This window comes from Hemibagrus wyckioides, linkage group LG14, assembly GCF_019097595.1.
Source record: "Hemibagrus wyckioides isolate EC202008001 linkage group LG14, SWU_Hwy_1.0, whole genome shotgun sequence".
NCBI lineage: Eukaryota > Metazoa > Chordata > Actinopteri > Siluriformes > Bagridae > Hemibagrus > Hemibagrus wyckioides.
In genome coordinates, this window is record NC_080723.1 from 9047074 (window position 1) to 9068948 (window position 21875).

The 21875-nt window shown below is 37.6% G+C and overlaps 1 protein-coding gene across 1 annotated transcript in view; it reads left to right on the top strand.

The window, feature by feature from the left end:
- The first annotated feature begins 260 nt into the window (after window positions 1-260).
- Window positions 261-21875, top strand: part of ptn (pleiotrophin) — a 39982-nt gene continuing 18367 nt past the window's right edge. Inside the window, exon 1 of the mRNA XM_058408947.1 lies at window positions 261-463. The gene's annotated coding sequence lies outside the window, so the exon portion shown is untranslated. The remainder of the gene's footprint in view (window positions 464-21875) is intronic.

Sequence of the window (21875 nt, forward strand, 5' to 3'; positions counted from 1 at the left end):
GGCTAAGCAGTTGATGGGATGCTCTGGAAAGAAATATTGAAATTGAATTCACAGAACATGCCCTTTTTGTCTGTATGGGTGTCAGCTTTTAAAGTTGGCTGCCTATCCTTTTTTTCCTGTTTATGTGCCATCACTAGGGTGACCTTGTGTTAATGAGGGTGTGAGCATGAGAGTTGCTCTTTCAGCACACCCCCCTGAGGCACCACCCAAATACAACAACCCCCACTACCCTCTCTCTCTCTTCCCCTCTCTCTCTCTTACACACACAGACACACACACACATACACACAAATACCATAAGCACAACCCTGTGGTTTCAAGAGACAGAGTTTGCAAGAGGAAGAGAGTGAATGTATAAGAGAAGCAGAACAACAAAGAACCTAAATCCAAAACAAAGTGAATGAAAAGAAAGAGGATAAACTGCTTCGATTGAGGAACTGTTGAACTATACCTCCATCTGAAAGTAAGTACCATGCATAAGAGCTCAAAGTAGAAGGGAGGAGCGTTGGGACAGGGATTGAGAGAAAGGAGAGACAGAAGAGATAGCAGATTCAGCACAGAGCCTGGAGGAAGCTGTGTGCTCTGAATACATCACTTTGAGACATCTGTGAGCATGGAGGAGACAGGTAGAGGCATTCGGAAGAGATTTGTGGTCAGACAGAATCTCTATGCTCAGGAGAGAGTATGAAGGCAGGCTTGACAGTGTGTTGGTATCCCAAGTGTGTCGGTTTCTCAGCCCTGCAGAACAAGTTTCTGCTTAAGCCCAATGAGGAAAGCTAGACTTATTCTGAAGCTTAATCCTGATGACAAATGATATGGCATGACTAGAAGCTATTGTGATGAATATGACTGTACTATTAAATCCAAATGTGACACTCTTCAACTTTTATCAGCCAGAGAACTCGTAGTATTTCTGTTGAGGTACTTTTTCTGTTATCACATGAACTTGTTAGTTAGGATGGTGTCTCACAAAGACACATTGTTAAAAGGAAATAAATGAACACAAATGAAAAGATCAAATAGCACAAGTTTGCATTGTGACACTGGAAAAATATTCTTTGTTCTGATTTGTTTTTTTTTTGTTTTTTTGCATGTTTTGAAGTGACATCCTTTTACTCTGGTGGTGCTTAACTATTTCTAACTCCCCCCCAAAGCATTTGCTTTAAATGTCATGTTTTGTAGTCGTTGAACCATTATCAGTAAAAGAGCGTAGGTTTGTTTGTTTCTTGTCTGTGAAAGATAGAGAAGAATATTTCACAGCAGTAATGAAATGTGTCACACGTTCCTTCTTATCACTGGCTACACTGTCATAGCCACATCCAATTTTTGGTTAAGATGTTTTATCTCTAAAAAATATTCTAGTTTATAGAACAGTCCATTGTATAGAACATATAGCTTCTATGCAGTATATATAGCACTGTATGTAAGTCCTATATATACCTTTTGTAGGGAAATAATTTGGTCTTCCTTGATTGGAATAGCAATGACAGAGTTATAAGTAGCTGCTTATATAAAAGAATATAAAAGAAGTAGACAGGGTGAAAAAGGAGGGCCTCAATGTGCTTGCTGTTGCTATAGTTATTCGCTATCCTACCACAGTCACTCCAGCCAAACCAAACTTTTTTCCCCATCCATCTGCACACAAAAGAGACTATGTGAACGCCTACACTGAAAAGAGACACTTACCATCACCATATAGTGAGTGTAATGAAACAGTGTTTAACTAGCTGTTAGATTGGGAATATTTGAAAGCACAGAAAGCCCAAGAGATAAAATTTGGGAGAGATTTAACTTTCTATTCTTTCTAAAAGATTTCTCTATAAAGATGCTTCTAAAAGTTCAGAAATTAGGAAATAAAATCAATGTTTTCTGTCCAGTTCTAGGTTGATATTTATTTTGCCCTAGTCTTTTTCTTTATTGGGGACACCAGTAATCCTTTGTATGTATCTGGGATGCCAAGTATAACAGCACTTGGCATGTCCCCAAATAAGTGGAAAGAAAGTGGTTTTGTCTGTTCATGATAACAGTGACTGAATTTTCCCCTCTGCTTTGTTTCATGGCTCCGATATAAAGACTTACAAACATTATTGTTAGGAAGAACAATGCTTGAGTTCAGCACAAAATTGCATTCCTGTGTCTCACATGACTGTTATAATTCAGATGCACTTGAGACCATTACAGCACAGATCCCAACTGAAGTAATAGGTGGCCAGTGAAGCAGTTACACTAAAAGTCTCTAATGGAGACCTCTATATATTTTTAATGGGAAAATGTCAATATGTGTCTGATATAGTGGTCCCACAGTGGAGCAGTGTTAAAGGATTGTAATATCTGCCCATTAATATATGTGCATAGACTGGGTAAAGCTACCAATATTCCCTGTTGTTGGTATTGTTATTTATTTTATTTTTTTTTATCTTTTTCTTTTTCTTCTTCTTGACAATAGGGTGCTGTTTGAAAGAGAAAGTGGAGATTAAATTACACAAAATATAAAAATCCTGTACAGAGTGCATTTTCCAATATGCAACACTCTAATGGGGAAAATTTTGTTTTTTTTAGTGGCCAGCAAGTGATATTATGTATATAAGGACAAAGGTGCATAATATTTTCCTTCATTAAATAATGCTGGGAATAAAATGACCAGGTTAATAAATGATATAATGAACCAGTGAAGTGGACCAAGAACTGGGAACACCTTATACAACAACAGTGATGATTGCCAATTTACCTTTGTCAACATATGACTTATTCTGAGCTAATCTATACAGATTTTATTAAACACCATACAGTCCCTGCCAGCGTGTTTGTTATATACTGTACAATGAGGACATTTGGATTTTAGATCATTATACGAATGAGATGATAGAATTTCAGCATTCATGTCCTGATGTTTACTTCTGGATGTGTTAATAAAACATCTTGGAGATGAGTGGTGGTGGTGGTGGTGGTGGTGGGGTATAGTCTTAAACATTTCCCTTTTTCCCCTATGATGAAGTCCTTTGTTGTTTTGGCCGTCTGTTTTGGATCAGTGTCTGGCCACATTGTGAAGGTACTCTGTTTTTCTGTAAGTTGACATTACCTCTTCCCCTACCTCCTTTCTTCCTCCACACTTTGGTCTTTCCATCACTTTGGTAGATGGTTCCAAAGCTTTTGTGGATAATCTCTGTACTACTCTGTGAATTCCAATCTGGCCTGGTTATTCTTACTGCTGATGAGTGGGCTTGCAACACGTGGTATGGCCTTTATATTTTTAATCTTGATGTCTTTTTAAATGCTGTATTATGATACCCTTACGCCTGCTCTGTGGAGGTTGGTGATGTTGGTGATGTCACTGAATTTTGTTTTTGGGGTTTTCTTCACAGCTCTCACAATGTTTCTGCCATCAGCTGCTGTTTTCAGTGGCTGACTGATACAATGTCTGTTTTTAGTACAGCAATACTTTGCTTCATTTTCAGGGCATTCAGATTGATTGTACTGGCTATGCCTAATGGTTGTTTTCGCCTCTTTTTCAGTTTCAGAATGGCTTGGTTTTTTTCCCATAGACATCTCTCTGGACCTTGTTTTCACAAAAAGTGCAGTCCCAGGGCTCAAATTAAGAGTAAGCAATCAGAACGTAAGGAATTTCAACAATTAGTCTAACAAGGCACACCTGGGCAACAAGAAATGCCTGTCAGTCACATGTTTTTGAGCATTCAAAAATGGATGGGTTCAAACAAAAACACTAAAGATATCAGCAAATTCTGAGCTACCATCTCATATTCATCTTCTAATCACAAATCCAAACGTCTTCAGAGTATCACACAAGCACTACAATTGGCCTTGCCATTCCAGTACTTTTGGGGTAGGAGTAGGGGTGGTGTCTAGCATACAACAATCTAGCAACCTACTCTACTCTCTAACAGCAGCAGCCACTCGGGATTCAAAATATTTTTGAATTTTTCTGAGCAACTGGTGCTTATGCCCACTATCACCGGACACTGCTACAGTGCAAAAATAATGCAACAGCCAAGCTGCATTATGATGTGCTGTAAAAGCGACACAATCTCTGCTTACTTCCAGGCATCCAGTCCTTGGCACTGCCTGATGCCAATGGCCAGAAGAAGGGATGTTGCACGGGATGATGCACAGCAAGAAGACTGTAGTCTGTGCTAGGCTAAAAACAAATTCTAACCAACTGGCTCCTCTGTCCATTCTGCTCTCCAATATCTGCTCCCTGGACAATAAATTGGATTACATCCGATTCCAGCAGACTATGTGGAGCTCTGTTTGCACAGAGACATGGCTCAGTGACAGAGTTCCGGACGGCATCATTCATCTAGACTGGCTCACCTTGTTTTGTGCCAACAGAAATATAGCTTTGTGTGGTAAGGCTCTTGCTGGTGGCTTATGTGTTTACACTAACATGGAATGGTCCAAGAATTCTGTGCTAGTTTCTAGTTATGGCTTATTGCTGGTGGACTGTCTTGTGACAGATGCAGACCATTTTATTTACCACAGGAATTCACCACTGTGTTCATAGTCTGGGTGTACTTTCCTCGCAGCACTAATGCTAAGGATGCAAACTGCAGAATGCTCACCCAAAATGACTCTTTATTGTAGCCAGAGATTTCAAGCATGCAAATCTCAAATCAGTACTCCTTAGATTCCATCAGCATGTGGACAATGCAATGAGAATGGCAAACACACTAGACCTTGTTTACACAAACATCCCCACCATGTGTAGCCATGCCCCCACCTCGTCTCACCAGACCACATCTTATTTATGCATACAGACTGCTCATCACATGCTCTAAACTGGTTCTGAAGCAGGTGAAACCAGGTCAGCAGGAGACATCTGTGCTTTTCAGGATTATTTTGAACACACTGACTAGCAGATGTTCAGAGAAGGTGCAACCAATCGTGATTCCACAAACTTGAAATAATATTACATCAGTGACATCCAGGCTATCATTAACTACAGGTCAACTTTACCTTCCTATGACAGTCTACAATTGGTTTGAACAGAATGAAATGGCAGCAAGGAAGACCAACCCTCTTTCCACATGCTTTCTGTTACCATGTCTTTACTTTATGCAGTTAATCGAACAGAATGCTTCTTGACCAGAAATTCCTAGCAAAGCACTTGGGGAATGTGCAGACCAACTGGCAGATGTCTTCAATGACATTTTCAACATTTCCTTGAGTAGCACCATTGCTCCAACATGTTTCAAGACCACTACCACTGTCCCTGTGCCTGAGAAGTCTGCAGTGTACTGCCTCAATGACTATCGTCTTGTCACACTAACACCTATTGTCATGAAGTGCTTTAAGAGGCTTGTCATGAGGCATATTAAGACCCTGCCTCCACCCTCACTGGACCCCCTTCAGTTAGTGTATTGTCCCAACCCCTTACAAATAATGCCATTATCACCACCCTCCATCAGACCCTTACCCACCCGGACAAAAAAGACACAGACATAAGATAGCTGGACCCTGGATTTTCTGACTGGGAGACTGTATAGGGAAGAGCATCTCCAGCACCACAACACTGGGGCCCCCTAGGGCTGTGTACACCTGTCCACTGCTGTTCACTTTGGTGAACACACAGCTCATACCACACCATCAAGCTCGCTGATGACATGACTGTAGTGAGTCTCATCAATAAGAATGATGAGTCAGAATACAGAGAGGAGGTGCAACAGCCAACAGCTTGGTGTCAAGATAACAATCTCTCTCTAAATGTGGAAAAAAAGAGTTCAGGAGAGCACAGAGCAACCATTGTCTGCTGAACATCAACTGATCTTCTGTGGAAATCGTCAAGAGCACCAAATTCCGTGGTGTTCACTTGTGAAGAACGCCAGCTCCATCACCAAGAAAGTGCAGCAGTGTCTCTACTTTCTGGAGAGGATGAGGAAAGCCCTTCTCCCACCCCCATCCTTATGACACCCTCCAACAGAGAAACTATCGAGAGCATCCTGAGGGGATGCATCAGATTCTGGTTTGGGTATTGCATCATCTCTGACCACAAGTTGATACAGCAGATAGTAAGGACAGCCGAGAAGTTCATCGGGGTATCTCCCCGTTTCATCACAGACATTTATACAATTACATCCACATAGCATCTAGCATCATGAGTGACCCCACATACCCATTGTACAAAGTTCTCAAACTCCTGATTTTTGTAAAAAGGTACCGAATCATTCAGGCTCTTACAAACAGACTGTGTGACAGTTTCTTCCCCCAAGCCATAAGGCTCCTCAAACACACACACACACTCAACTGTACATCATTGCACCCTTGCAATTTTTGCATGTTTCTTTTAAAATGCTGCTATTCCCTGGTAGACCAGCAGCAGGATATTGCACGTTCACCACTGGGGCCAGGGAATCAACCCAACCACTGAGGGGTTATCTCTCAGTTTCAGCCCCTGATAAAATTGAAGGGTTGCATCTTGAAGGGACCCTTATGCCAAAATCGAAATATGTGGACAGGATTATCCACAGTGATGATCCCAAACAGGGCACAGCCAAAAGAAAGCAACACTTTTAGACTGCTGTTAAAAACCAAAACTAAATATAGTAGGGGCCACCTACATCTATTTGCTGCTAACTGTCTTTTATGTTTAAATCCACAGCATTTTACTACTGGACTTTATTCATTACAAAACACTGCACTGTCCCTTGTTGTCTTGCATTGTTTGCACACGTTTGCATACATGCACTTTATGTAGTACTGCATAGACTACTTAGTTCTGTGTTGTCTTTTGTAGTTCTGTATTTTGTGTGGCACCAGTGTCCTGGGGGTAACGTTGTTTCATTTTACTGTGAACTTATGAAAAACATTTCCATTCATATAATTTCTTCCATTGATCAGATGATTGAATGTTCAGATTCATTTTGTTGAACACATTAATTCAGCAAAAAGCATTCAATTAAGGATAATGAAAGGACAGTGGATGGACAGACAGATAGAGTATACAATATACATTTGCAGCATTTGGCATATATCAGTTTGAAAGGAAATTTTATCCTAACAACTGTGTGGTAGAACATAAAAAACTTCTGATGCCTGTCTTTCTTCTATCTGGGTCAAGTTGAAAGGATGCTGGGTCAAGTTGAGCTGTGATAGAGATCTGGTGATGATCCAGCTTGGCTTTTGAGGCAAGCATTAGTGTTTAAGTGGGATGTGGGCAGCTACCAGATACCTATGGAGTGAATGCTGCTTTGGAGTTATTGTAGTGACTGACCCCTGGCTGAGAGTTCCAGGGGTCATATGATGCCCAATGACTGACCAAGTTGCAGATGTCCAATCTTGAGAGGACAAGAAACTGAACAAGACATTGAGTTTTAAATCAGAAATCTGAATGACCATGTCAGTTTAGAAAGAAGAGAAGCTGTCATCACCATAGCAGTTTAATGAAGAAACATTAAAGGATATGACCTCACTGAAACAAAAAGTATAGAGGATGAATTGAAAATATTTGCAAAATTGTAAAAAAAAAGTCACGTGGAGCAGAAGTGGATCCCTTTCATGTCACCTGATATGACTGTTTTTCCAGGTAAGAAGCAAATTGCTGCCATGCTGTGCCATTCTATTGCTCAGGAGGCTGGATATGAGTCTTGTTATTGACTGTGCTAAAGTCTTGTGAAGTAAAACAGGAAGAGGTCTGATGATAGTCTGGCTGATATAGAGCCTTAAAGCTACACTTCAACAAATGATGTTTCTGTGAAGTGTGTGACTTTCAAACCAGACTGGTTAGTACCTTGTAGATCATTCTGGGAAAGAAAAACAGACAACTCATTGTATAAAACAACGTTCAAGAATTTTAGAAAGGAGAAAAATGTTTGGTGTGTGTTGATTTTTGTGGTGTCTCATGTGGGCTTCTCAGAATGGCCATAAAACTTGTGGTGTTGAAGGTTGAAGCTGGCAGATGTTATGGAGTTTAAACAGTGATAAAGGGGAGGTTATGTGAGATGGTCTGAAACATAGTGTAAAGGTATGATATCCAGTCAGCACGTGGTAGAATTGCTGGACAAAAGATTTTATAGGATTTCTTTTGCAGATTGAGGATAAAACATGGAAAAGAGTTAGGAGGGTTGTAGTTCAGTGCAGAAAAGGGGTAGGAGGGAAAGTCTGGCAAACTCTTAATCTTCTCATCTAAGAATGTAGCAAAGTCATCAACAGTCACGGATGAGGGCGAAGAAAGAGGGGGAAGGTTGAGAAAATATTACGAAGCTTACAACAATCACCTACATTAAATGAATCACAATATTAAAACCATCTGCCTAATACTGGGTGGGTTCACCTTGTACTGCCAAACAGCTCTAACCCGTTAAGGCATGCACTCTATAAGACTGCTGAAGGAGTGTTGTGGTCACCTTCCATGGATCAGATTTGTTTGTCCAGCATATCCCATAGATGCTCGGTTGGATTGAGATCTGGGGAATTAGGAGACTAAGTAAACACCTTGAACTCTTTGACATGTTCCTGAAACCATTCCTGAACAATTTATGCTGTGTTGCAGAGTACATTATCCTGCTAAAAGAGGCTACTGTCATTAGGAAATAATATGGCCATTAAGGTGTGTATTTGGTCTGTAAAAATGGTTAGGTAGGTGGTATGTGCCATACTAATATCAACATGAATGCCAGGATCCAAGGGAAAGGTGCAGCAGAACATTTAACCAAACCATTAAACTGCCTATACTGGCTTACCTTCTTATTTAACTTCTTATCCTCTTTCTTTGACTGGCTCTTAAGTTTCTGCCTATACGTCATATATTGTGGCTCTACTAGATAGGTAACTTCATCTAAAGCATATTTTAATGTCTTAAAGCTAATCTCCCAGTGTTTGGAGAATAATCATTCATTGACTTATCTACTGAGAGAAAAAAAGACCACATATTCAAAAAGTCAGGTTTACAGATTATAGACAGACTGGTTCCTTATATGGATGTTTTATGCGAAAGGGTGTTTAAGTGATTGATTAATTAATTCATCAACTTCTGATCGGAGAGCTCATGGCAGTTATGAAATGAAAATGTCAGCAATAGTATTATAGGCCTGAAATATAGGTCCCCCAGATTTATTTAGAAGTTTATTGCATATTTTTCTCTCAACATTTCATATAAACGATCATGTAGATGAAGTTTTAATTCAGCTTGGATTGTTAAATGTATTATGACTGTTAATCAGAGAAAACCATTCCAGAATGTGGTATATGAGGAGCATAAACAGTATCTGATAAAATGTACTCAGCCTTAGAGAGATGACTTTATTGATCTGAAACACAGGGTAATGAAGCAGTTGTGACATGAAATCTACGTTAAAAAAATGTAAAACTACTATCTGCATCATCCAGGTAATTGCACTCAAAAATGCAGTAGCATTTTGAATAAAACTGTTTTTTGTGTGTGTGTTGGTTGTGGATATGGTTCTTATACAGTGTAGATAAAAGTCAAGCCTGAATAAATAAAATGTCAGATTTTGTTTTGTGTGAAGACAGGTTTAGTGGACCTGGCCAAAAAAAGTTGACATCAGCGCAAAAGAGTGGATTTTATCTTCATTGTGTTACTTATGACAGCCTGAATGGAAAGCTGATTGGAATGAGAGCATTGAGGCGTAATGTGTACCTGTGAGTGGTCTTGCTACCGTCTAATAGGCTTCTGTACACTAATGGGCAAGGCAATGGCTCGGAATAACAGCCTAATGGAGAAGCATGCTGATAAGGAGCAAGAGTCAAGCACCTATCCTTCATGCATAGTTCTTTGGATGTGTGCCTAATTCACACTGAGTCATAAACTCTCGCCTACTGAGTACAGATGACAACACAAGTGAAATGTTCAAAACATTGGGGAGAATGCGATTTCTTATTGTCACCTATACAGCTACAAGAATCTCATGGCTTTCAGCATTAACAAGTGAGGTTTAATGAGATGGCTAATCCAAAGGGAAATTAGAGATAACTTGCACTGGATTTGTTTGTGTAATGTGCTTATTATTACATTAATAACAAAACACAGAGAGGCTTTATGAATGTTTGGAGGCAGAAAACATGCGGCATGTGCAGGTGATGCCATACACAATGTTATTAAAGAGTGTTAAAATGTGAGAAAATGAGGTGGAGGAGGAGGAGGAAGAGGAGGCTGAAACAAAATCCTAGGAAATTATAATCTTTGCTTTAGGATTGATGAGTAGTGTTGGCTGATATCAAAGCAGACAGGCAGCTGTTTTTGCTTGGTGGGAGGGAGGACTAGAGTCTTAATTAATGTCAGATTAACGGTACAGAATTATTGAAGCCTAGCATTTGAGACTAAGACACACACTGAGCTCATCTCATCTCCACCCACAGAGTTGTGATTGACTTCTGTACAGTGTTCACCTTCAGCTGAAATATCTGAAGAACAAAGGTCTGGTCAGGAACTGTATCAGAACAACCTTACACACACACACACACAAACACACACACACACAGAGTGAGAAAGAGAAAGAGAGTTTTTACAGAAAATACATTCTCATCTACATGCTTATCTACAAAATCACAATTGTAAAGTTTAGCATTTCTTTTTTTAAACCTTCTTCATCCAAGATATAGAAAGAAAAGGGAGAAACAAAAAGAACTTGATGATACAACCAACTACTGTAGTCCTGCGCTTGTGTGTAAAAAGGACAAAGAAAGAGAAAGAGGTAAATAAATTTAGTCTTTAAATAAAATGTATGCAATTAAATGAGTACCTCAATGAATGATGTACCATAAAACCATAAAGATACCGAGGTCCTAATTGGCTTTAATAGAGTCATGGGAAAATTCTACCTCTCAGAAATGTATTTATCAGCAGTTAAATAAAAATTGTGTTATAATCACTAACTTCTGTAAACAAGCAAGGAGGTGACATAGTTTCTTATCTTTATACTGTATATAAGTATTAGGTCAATCCACATAGAGACCTTTTTTAATTTCAATCTGAAATTAACACTGACTATTTTGAGGAGGCAAATATACATCACTTATCACAGATAGTTGTCTAGCTTGTTGCGAACATGAAAGCAGCCATAATTTTTCCCCTGGCTTTTTAGCTTTTTTTTAACTGGAGGTTACAAATGACTCAATTCTGAGTGCCTCCTTTCCATATCTGAGGAAATTCCAATGCAGCAGTAGATTAAGATTTAGCTTCAAATCTACTGGTAATATTTCAGAATGGGAATTTAACTTTTTCTGTCAAGTTGTCTAAATAAAATTTGGTATTTAATTTCATTTGGTAAAAACGCTATCTATTATGTATATTTGGCACACTCTGCTTTACTTACAATATAACTGCCTCCAAAACAAGCATCTAATAAGGCTACAAACTTATCTCCAGGTGATGTTTGTGTGCAAAAACACAACATGTCAGACAACAAAGGAGGTATTCTTTTTACCCCAAGGATCCTGAAGGTATTGCTGGAAAAGATGAAGAGGAAAAAAATTCAGGGGCTTACTCTCTGACAAACATAAACAACAGGTGTGGGAGGACATTGCACAAAAGTGAAGAATACTGGGAAAGGATAAAGAAAGAGATGACAGGACTTTTCATTTCATGAAAATAACTTGTGGAGGCACAAACACTGCCCTATCTTGCCTGAAAAAAACCCCCAAAAACTCTGAATAGAGATTTCCCGCATGGAATTAAGGACAGGACTGACTTTATGAGCAGTGTGCTGCTTTAACACTTACAGTCCACTTCCACATGAAGACCACTCTCTCAGCATGACCACACCGGTCTTCCTGATATGACACCCTTAACTGGAAGACCATCTGTAGGAAACAAACAGCAAACCTTTTCTGCTACTTTTCTGTTACACCACAGAATCTTTTACTCTTAATCAACTCAAGTAATAATACAGCTGGTCTACCAAGTTGATCAGCTTGAGCTGTGATCTGGTGGTCAGTATTTGGTCAGATGTTGCTTTTAAGAGTGAAGGCACTTGGAGGATTGTGAAAAACATTGTTTCCATTGTCTGCATTTTCTATTCCTATATGTCTCAGGCTTTAAGATAAATGCTTTTGGTTAAAGTTCGTGGTCTAGATCAGACCCTGATCACTTTTACACTTTACAATTCAGCTGACAATTTTGATTTGTCGCCTCAGATAGCAAAAAGTAATTCTTATTACACAAGCCTATGAAATAATAATATAGAAAATTCTTTGCTAATATTGTGTGTATAACTCATTTGTGGTCTGTATATATATAGATACTATATTTATTGATTTTTAGATAATTTACATTTGCACTCTTGGAAGCTGTTAGCCACTTACAGTGATATGTAGAGAATGATTTATAGGTTTAACCTTGACGAGACATTTGGCTGGTCCACATAAGAGAAAATAAAAATCTAAAAAAGCTTAAAGGTTTCATTTTGGTTACTGAGGTTCAGATTAGGGTCAATGTATTATGTCAATAGAAGGTCCTCATAAGGATAGCAAAGTAAATATGTGTGTGTGTGTGTGTGCTCTGAACCAATTAGTAGTGGCAAAGGACAGTGTAGGTCACAAACAGCGCAACCTTCTATGCCAACAAACATTTGCTTTCATAAGAATGGGCAACAGTGCAAAGCTGGAGGCTTTGCCCTACGTGTGTGTGTGTGTGTGTGTGTCTAGTTTTCCCAGTGGCCAGTTGCCAGGTTTGTTCCAGTGAAAGTGACACTAAAAGTTGCTCAGGGATTTTGAGGCAGCAACAAAATAAATATCTCTTGTGTTCAATTAACTCATATGGAGTTAAATTTAGTTAACAGGGACTGTGTTAATTAAATTCCGACAGTTTTGTAAAGCTTCTATTAAAACATCACTGACGATATGGAGCGAGTGTGACAGCATCCTGGAACACGAATTTTATTATCACACAGCAGTTGCTTGTGAAATCTAGAGGCTTACAGATTAATTTAAAGTGGATTATGCATTCTGTTTATACAAGTAACAGCCTGACATGCTGTAAGATTCACAGAATGCCTTTGATCTTCATTCATTTCATATCTAATTACTTTTAGTTTAGCGTAGCATGAAAGTTATGATTGCATTTAGGATTGTAACATTGGCCGATTTCGGCTGAAGAACAGGAGACGGTGCAAAAATATTTAATTCTTGGAAAAGATCGTATTAAATATTTCTACATTTTTTAAGTCAGTTGTAATAGCCAGTTGTTGTTGTGATGCTCTTTCCTGGGATGGTGAATTTGTCATGTTACCTTTTGTGACCTAAAACCTGAACTCACAATGCTTGAAATGTAAAACTTGTATGAATAAATGGTTGGCTGGTTAAAATGATTGATAAATGATGATAAAGTGTATAACCGCTGAAACTACAATATGTATATCACTATAATATTTGAATGGAGATAATATATTTTTAAGCTTAGCTAGAAGTTCACCATCATGTGTCAGTAGGATCACAAGTCATCTGATATTTCGAAAGATCTCCAAAAGTATTTAAAGTACATTTAATCTTTGACAGTGATGAATTGTATACATTCCTTTGCAATGATGACGGCTGAAAAATTGTTTGGCTGAAAAGAAAAATCCTTTACCTTCAGTAACATCTTTATTCCAGTCAGCATTTACTTCTGTACCTCGTGTTAGCTTCTAGCTACAAAAATGTCTATTTTTTTTTCATTAATCACTGAAGGGAAGATACTGTCCTTTCAGCAAGGCTAACAATACTCCTGCTGAAATAGGTTTTCATCTTGCTTGCTCTTGCTATGCTTTCATTCTACAAATTCACACAAAATATCATTTTCTGTTTAAAAGTTGAGCTTGGCAACTGCACCCAAATTCTCCAGTAACTCAGATAAAGGCTTAATCAGTGGTACAGAAAGCATGCTGACAAAAGGGGTGCTTTAAAGAAAAAAAAAGAAAGAAAGAAAGAAAAAGAGGAACAAAATAAAATAAATACATCTAACAGCAGATTCATATTCTACAGTTTAAATAGTGCAATTGTGATAATAATAATAATAATAATAATAATAATAATAATAATAATAATAATAATAATAATAATAATAATCATAATAATAATAATAATCATAATAATAATCATAATAGTTGTTATTGTTATTATTTATATTATTTAAATATAAATATTCTAGTTGGAATTCACATATTTCAAATAAGGTATCTATGTTTAAGAAGCAAGACTGAAAATGAGGACAGAAAAATTCAAAAATATTCAACTCTCAAAATAAAATTAAAAATGAAGTCTAACTGAAGTCCAAGCAGTTAATTTAGGATGAATTAGCAATTTAAATAAAAAAGAAATTAGGAGACTTGTGAGTTACATGTGATAAATGCCCTGGGTTCAGTTTGTTCAGGTTCAGTTTGTTGCCACCTCATATTTTCAATAAATTTACAAAAATTTTTTTTGGTTTGTCTTTGCTTGATGTTTGATAGCAGTGTGAAGACACTAAATATTATGATCTTTTTTTTTTTTTTTTTTTTTTTTTAAAAAAAAAGAATTGTTAAGGAAAGAGATATGAGATTAATTTGTTTATTCATTTATCTTCTTTAATCTGGTCAAGGACACAGTGAACCAGAACAAGTATATTAAAATACCAGTATGATTGATCTGATTGAGCTCAATGCCAATACTTTTTTGAATAAGGAAAGCAGCCACACACATTCTGCATTTTTGTCAACATCTTTAGTAAACAATTTTGCTGCCTTCTCTTATACCCACAGAGAGCTAAATCTACACACACCCTGTCTTTACGTGATTAAAAAGCAAAGGCTACTGGGATTCTCGAGAACAATATTAATGATGAAAATACTAAGAAGGAGAGAGGCAGAAAGATGGAGCTGTGAAGAAAACAGGTCTGGGACTGAGTGAAATGTTTGCACAGGTTCTTATTTATTGCACACTAATGAGTATTTACTCAATCTTTCAAACTCCAGGCTGCTCTTTAGTCTCTCTATTCATTGTTCAGGAGGACAATCACCTTCAGCACATTCTGTTTATGACATGCAGCACCTCGGAGTAGACTTGACAGTTGTAAAATGAAACCTGGGGATGGAAATAGGAAACATGGGTCCTAAGAACACAATCATATTGCTCTAGTCTTCTCTCAATCATGACTGACATTTACAGATCCTCATTAATTTGCAGTTTCACCATTTACTTATATAAGCTTGAGTGAGTGTTCTGGTGAATCCACAGTCTGAACTGGAAACACTAGGCATGAGGCGAGAATACACCCTGGATGGTCACCACACACACACACACACACACACACACACACACACACACGCACACACACGCACACACACACACACATTCGCTTTGTCATTAACATCTATGGTCATTAAACAATTTTTCTTTTTTAGCCAGTCAGCCTCTGCCGTGTTTTTGGGATGTGGAAGGAAACTAGAGGAATATGCCAGGGAATGCTATAAGTGCTTATACTATTTACTCCTTACAATTTTTTTTTATCAAACCCTTCAATATTAAGGTTCACAGTATATATATTTTTTTAGATTATGCTCAAACTCATTTAAATCACACACATTTTTTTCCATTTCTACATCCAATTAATACAATAGCAAATTCTCTATGCACCATAACTAATCAGAATCTTTGTTTATGTACAAGTTTAGCATTATAAATTTATATTTATTCTTTTTTTCCCCTGCAGCTGGTCCTTTTAGGAGTCACCACAACAGGTCACATAAGCAGCATATTTCATTTGGCAAAGTTTTTTTTTTTTTTTTACCCCGAATGATTTTTTCTGATGATACCCATGTATTTGGGTATCTGACTTGTTCAACCCCCAGATTCCCTGCCTGGGACACTGTTATTGTCTAATAAAAATATAAAATGAAAGATAAACCAATTGAATCTGTGCAGCTGCATTGAACACTACTCAAAACTAATATTAAAAAAAATAATACTCTCACTTTCTTTCATGACAAACAGAGAATATGTGAACATTAGACAACTGATTTCTTATATCGAAATGTGGTGTTATTTATTTATTTTTTAATGTTTACTGCAGAATTACTTAAAATTCCACTATCCAGCTGTTTTATTGTGATTGCTGCAGATTCCGTCTGCACAGCTGGTAATATTATTACACTCCTCTACTTTCCTGTAATGGTGGAAATTGTCATTTTCCTTTAATAAAAAAAAATAAATCATTGGATGAGCTTCTTTTTTTTTTTTCAAATACAGGTCAAGTCACTCCGAAAGAAGCAAAACAATCTTCCTCCTAATATACTTAAATTTGATATTGCAATACAGCAAAAAATGGAAACTTTCTTTCTTGTTAATTTTAGATAATGGAGTACTTTAAAGTGTGGACAATTCCTTTTGTGGGACTAAGATTATGAAGCAACACCAAGTCATGCCCTTAATCATTTTTTTGTGACGTTTTGTAAGTATAGAGCCACAAAATGCATTACACTTTTTTTATTTAACTAAAACAGCTGGTGGTCCAAGGCATCCGATGTAAAACCTGAGCCAAACTGAAACATGTGGACCAAAAGTTCCCCTCTGGAAACCCTGAACAGGGAGCAGTCGAAAGAACAACAATTAGGTCAGATAGTAGAAATGCCATCAAGCTCCATTAGTATGGTGACAGTTTCCTGTTTGTACACATTTGTTCAACTGAAAACAATTTTAATTGCTCTGACTTGGCACACTGGATTGGAAACCCTAGACTATAATACAATACATTATCTATATTAGAGGAATCTTTATGTGTAGCTGGAAAGCTGAGACTAAGAAACACAAAATTATCATTTAATTACTTGAAATCTACCAAATCACACATTACCGCTGGCCCTTAAAGCAGGACTTTTATAAAAAGAAGCATGGAGCAGGTGTGTGGAACAAAGCAATTACACCTCTTATACGTCACTAGTAACATAATTCACACTTTCCCACACATTCCTGCATTTAGAACAATGCATTAGGTCTGAGCTTTTATTTATTTATTTATTTATTTATTTTAATTTAATTTTTTATTCCTTTAAGTGTAAGGATTCCTGTACACACTGGACACACTCAAAGAACAATTTGACTCCAGATTTGTCCATCTGATAAAATGCTGTTCCCTAGCCAGTTATAATACAGCTCAAGTTCATGGAGTAATCACATATCTACTCGTTTTAATGTTTTTATAGTTGATTGAAGCTTTTCATTATGTACATTTTAGACAATAGTGTCCAATGGATTATTAAACTAAACTAAAAATCAACCAACATCAACATAACAGAACTCTGATGTCACTGAGCAATCAGTTCATTTTTCTTCGTTTGTTCATTCAGTTATTTATCTTTGGTAAGCGCTTTACCCAGGTCAGGGTCGTGGGTTTGTGTCTGGGAAAGAGGAGAACACGATGAGGGAGCACATTGTCCATGATTGACCTGGTTGGCCTCTGTTATTTTGTGAATACACAGTGTGAGGCATTGGGGGCTCAGGCAAGCCTGTAACCTTTTTATATTTGATTCAGCTGATGGGAGAAAACAGCTCTGCTTCCTGTCTCAATCATACAAAGGAAAATCAGCAAAAACGTGAAGCACAAGCTGATCTATTTTCTGTTTGACAGAGTTTTCGTGATTGCTTTATGATGTTGCTAAATGGTGCTGTATGTGTGTTTTTCTGTGACTTTCTGTAACTGTGATCCCGTATAACAGGTAACTGACCAGTTTAGGCTGTGTGTGTGTGTGCATGTGGATGTGTGTGTGTGTGTGAGAGAGAGAGAGAGAGAGAGATGTGGGGGTTATTCTAAATCACAGTCTTGTGGATTGAAAAGGAATAGATATTTTATACATTTCACATAAATCACACAAATGTGTAAATCACAAGGAAAATATTATAAACATAGTCACATTTATCTAGAATTTTCTATTATATGTCAAATCGAAAATGATTAAACTGATGTCTAAACATTTTACATTAACATGCTTTAGTAAAATAACCCTGTAAATAATTACAGTGTATAAGACACCAAAATAAATGTCTCACATACAAACACACACATGTGCCATACACAACAGTAGTACAAGAGAATAAGTGATAAAATGTAGACTAGAATACAATATAAGACTTGTGGTGGTGACAAAAAGAAGTGATATCTATCTATCTATCTATCTATCTATCTATCTATCTATCTATCTATCTATCTATCTATCTATCTATCTATCTATCTATCTATCTATCTATCTATCTATCTATCTATCTATCTATCTATCTATCTACAGTGCAGAATATTGCTAAATCTGGTGAAAAGTGTTTAGTGTGAAGTGACCAAGAGGCACTGGAAGAAGTATAGTATGTAAAGTGTCTCAGGGACACCAGCAATGGAGATGAGCAGGCCTACAGGCTGTTTAAGAACCTAATAGCCTGCAGGTAGAAACTGTACTTTAGCTTGTCTGTGATTGGATGCTCTGAAAGCGCTTGGCAGATCTGGAGAGAATAGACTGCGTGCTGGGTGACTGAGGTCTGAGGTAATTTTGGAAGCTTTCCCCAGGCACCATGTGGAATCGACATCCTGTATGGCTGGGAGTCTGTTGCCAGTGATGAGTTCTGCTGTTCTCACCACTCTCTGGAGAACCTTGCAATTGTGGGGAGAGCAACTGCTATACCATACAGTGATGATCTATGTGGTACAGCTGTAGAAATTAGCAATGGTGTTAAGGTTCGGTCCAAACTTGTTCAGCTTCCTTTGGTAGAGTCTTTGCTATGAATGTTTTGGTAGAGGAACCGGATGATGAACCAGTGATTTGAACCCTGAGGCATTTGAAGTTCCCTTCAGCAGCTCCACTGAAATCACTCTGAAACTTCCTGTAGTCTGTTATAATTTAGTTAAGAGAGAGGTTGTTGTCATGGCACGTTTCTGAGATCTCCTAGGCTTTCTCATCTCATTGTGGTATCAGAAGAAGAATAGCCTTTATTTGTCACATATACTTTACAGCACAGTAAAATTCCATCATTGCATATCCCAACTTTGGAGATTGGGGTCAGAGCACAGATACAGCCATGATACAGAGCCCCTGAACCACAGAGGGTTAAGGGCCTTTCTCAGGGGCCCAACAGTGTCAGCTTAGCAGTCCTGGGGCTTGAACCCTGATCCTCTGATCAACAATCCAAAGCCTGAGACATTGGAGCAGTATTTGGCAATGCAGTCATGCATGAACAGGGAATACAAGAGAGGGCTGAGTACACATCCATGGTTGTCCATGGTTGCAGATCAGTGTGCACATATATGGGTTTTAAATGGATGCTTGATGTATTTCATGATAGTCGAGGCAACAGTCATTCAGGCAGGAGACGATAGGACAGGAGTCTTGAGAACTGGAATGAAACTGGTGCTCTTGGAGCACACCGGGATGGCTGACAGATGGCTAACAAGTTAAAATGCCTGTGAAGACCTCTGCTAAATGGGTGGGGGTCACGGTCATGGATGCCATCATGTCCTTGTGTCTGTGGATTTAATGAGAAGTTGTATGTGACTGAATAAGTGAATATAAAGTCATATTTTTTGGTCTGAGCTGTACTGTGTTTTTATGTGCACTATCCCAATTCACAATGTTTACAATATGTATTTTAATATCATGCCATTTGCAATATGGTCTTAATTCTCTAACACCTTTTTTTGTATTTTGTATATATAACATATTTCATTTATATTTATTTCTCTTGTGTAATCTGAAGCAGTCTCTGCCAAAAGAATTTCCTTCTGGATTAATAAACTTCTATCTAACTTCTAATAAACTATCTATCTATCTATCTATCTATCTATCTATCTATCTATCTATCTATCTATCTATCTATCTATCTATCTATCTATCTATCTATCTATCTATCTATCTATCTATCTATCTTATCTTATCTTATCTTATCTTATCTTATCTACATGGGAATGAGCTAAAGCTGTGATGAAAATTGCTCTGCCACATACACCATATGATTGGTTTGAGCAATTAAGGGAGAGAGAGAGAGAGAGAGAGAGAGAGAGAGAGTGTGAGTGAGTGAGTGAGTGAGAGAATGAGTGACATGGGGATAAGGCCAGTGTGTGGGGGACATGTTAAGAAAGGTGACATTTCAGCAGGAAGGGCTATTCTGGATGTTGAGGATTTCTGGCCTCTGAAGTAATGTTGTCATGAATAAGACCCTTTGATACCTGCCAGTAATTCAATTTAGGCCAACCCCCTGTGCTTTTTTCCCAGGATTTAATCCTTTTAAAGTATTCAAAGCACAGAGCTCTCCCAGAATAGGCGCCTCAGATATGTTAAATACTTCCAGCTTTGCTCAGAAGAAGAAGGGAGAAGCTATACCAGGTGTTAAATTAAAAAATCACAGTTAAACTCAAGGGCCTTGTAATGTGATGATACTGATGATACTGTTGCTCTTGAACAAAGAGAAAAAAAAAAAAAACGCTGAAGGTGTTTTTTAAATTTTTTAAGATAAAATAATGTTTACCAGTCCACTGAGGCTAAAGGACTTTCTTCAACCTCAATATGCTCGAGTTAAAAGAAAAAGTAGGAAAGGCCACAATTATTTAATAATACAGTTTATGCTTTAGGTGTCTTTATTTATTTGTATTTTGCGAGCATGATTCGAGTCTGTTTGTCCTGCAAATCAATACAGTGCATTTTTCTCATCACCTTTATCAAAAAATAATGCCCAAGGATCAACACTACAGGCAGTCATTATAACGAAGAGCCATTCATGATGCATTTTAATCAGGACCTAATTGAATCCTATTTTGCCTCATGGACTGCATTTGCTTGTGGGTGTATATGTTATACGTAACTCACTGACCCTCTCTGCAAAGGTCAAAGTTCAAGCCACATTATGGCTTGTGTGTTAATGTAATTAACTCTGACATCAGTGCGCCTATGGGTGTTGTCAAACATTATTATAAACAGAGTTAATAATATAAGAGCCAGTGCATCTGTCCTCCTGAGGTGGTCAGTCCTCAAGCACCAGGCAACCAATCCCTGGAACAAATCCCCTCTGCTGGAGCAGCCTGGACTCATTATCTAATGAAGCAGCAGCGAAAAATGAGTGCAGTCTTTTCATAGGAACAATGAATCATTTTCCTGTATGTTTCTAAAAAAAAAAAAAAATTAAACACAAGCCGTTGAAAGATCTAAGAAGAAACACTTCATTTAAATTCACTTATTCACTTATCTATCTATCTAAAACCAACAGCATCAACAGGATACCTCTACCACCTGCAAGTCTTTTTTAAATAATTTCTTAGCCAAAAAATATATCTTTAATAACACTTCAAACAGGACATCAGATATTTAACCTTGACACTTCATCTGATCAGTTTGTTTGCTGGTTACATTAATAATTCCATACAAATCCATTAAAGCAACCTTTTTTCCTCTGAGAGCTACTGCTCAGGTGCTCATATTATATTATTAGTAACATTTATTTACATAGCGTATTGCCATAAACTAACCAGCGGAATAAAGCTCTTTTTGTGTGAACTTAAAAAAGAAAATCAGTTATTACTGTCATTCACATTGATTCTGTAATTTATCAGCACATTATCAGCACAGAGACCTGACATTGTATTGGACTTTTAAAGTGTACTTTACTCCAAAACACCAGCTGCACTAATAAGAAATGTCTGCAGCACACTCGTCCTGCATCTTCCTGCAGCAGGATAGATTCATTCAGCTGTTTTACTTTGGCAGCATCGTAGCTTTATTCCTAATGCTCTCAAATCCCCAGCAGCTTCCAAGTTGAATGGATCTGCCATGTGTTTTCTTTATCCTTTATCTAAACTACTTCAATTTGTGTTTATAGATTTAAGTTTATATAATGCTTCCATGTACGGTCTTGGTACTAGTGATACACAGAGGAGTATGATTTTTCCGAGGAGTCAGATTTCGAAAGGGGACCATTGAGTTCAA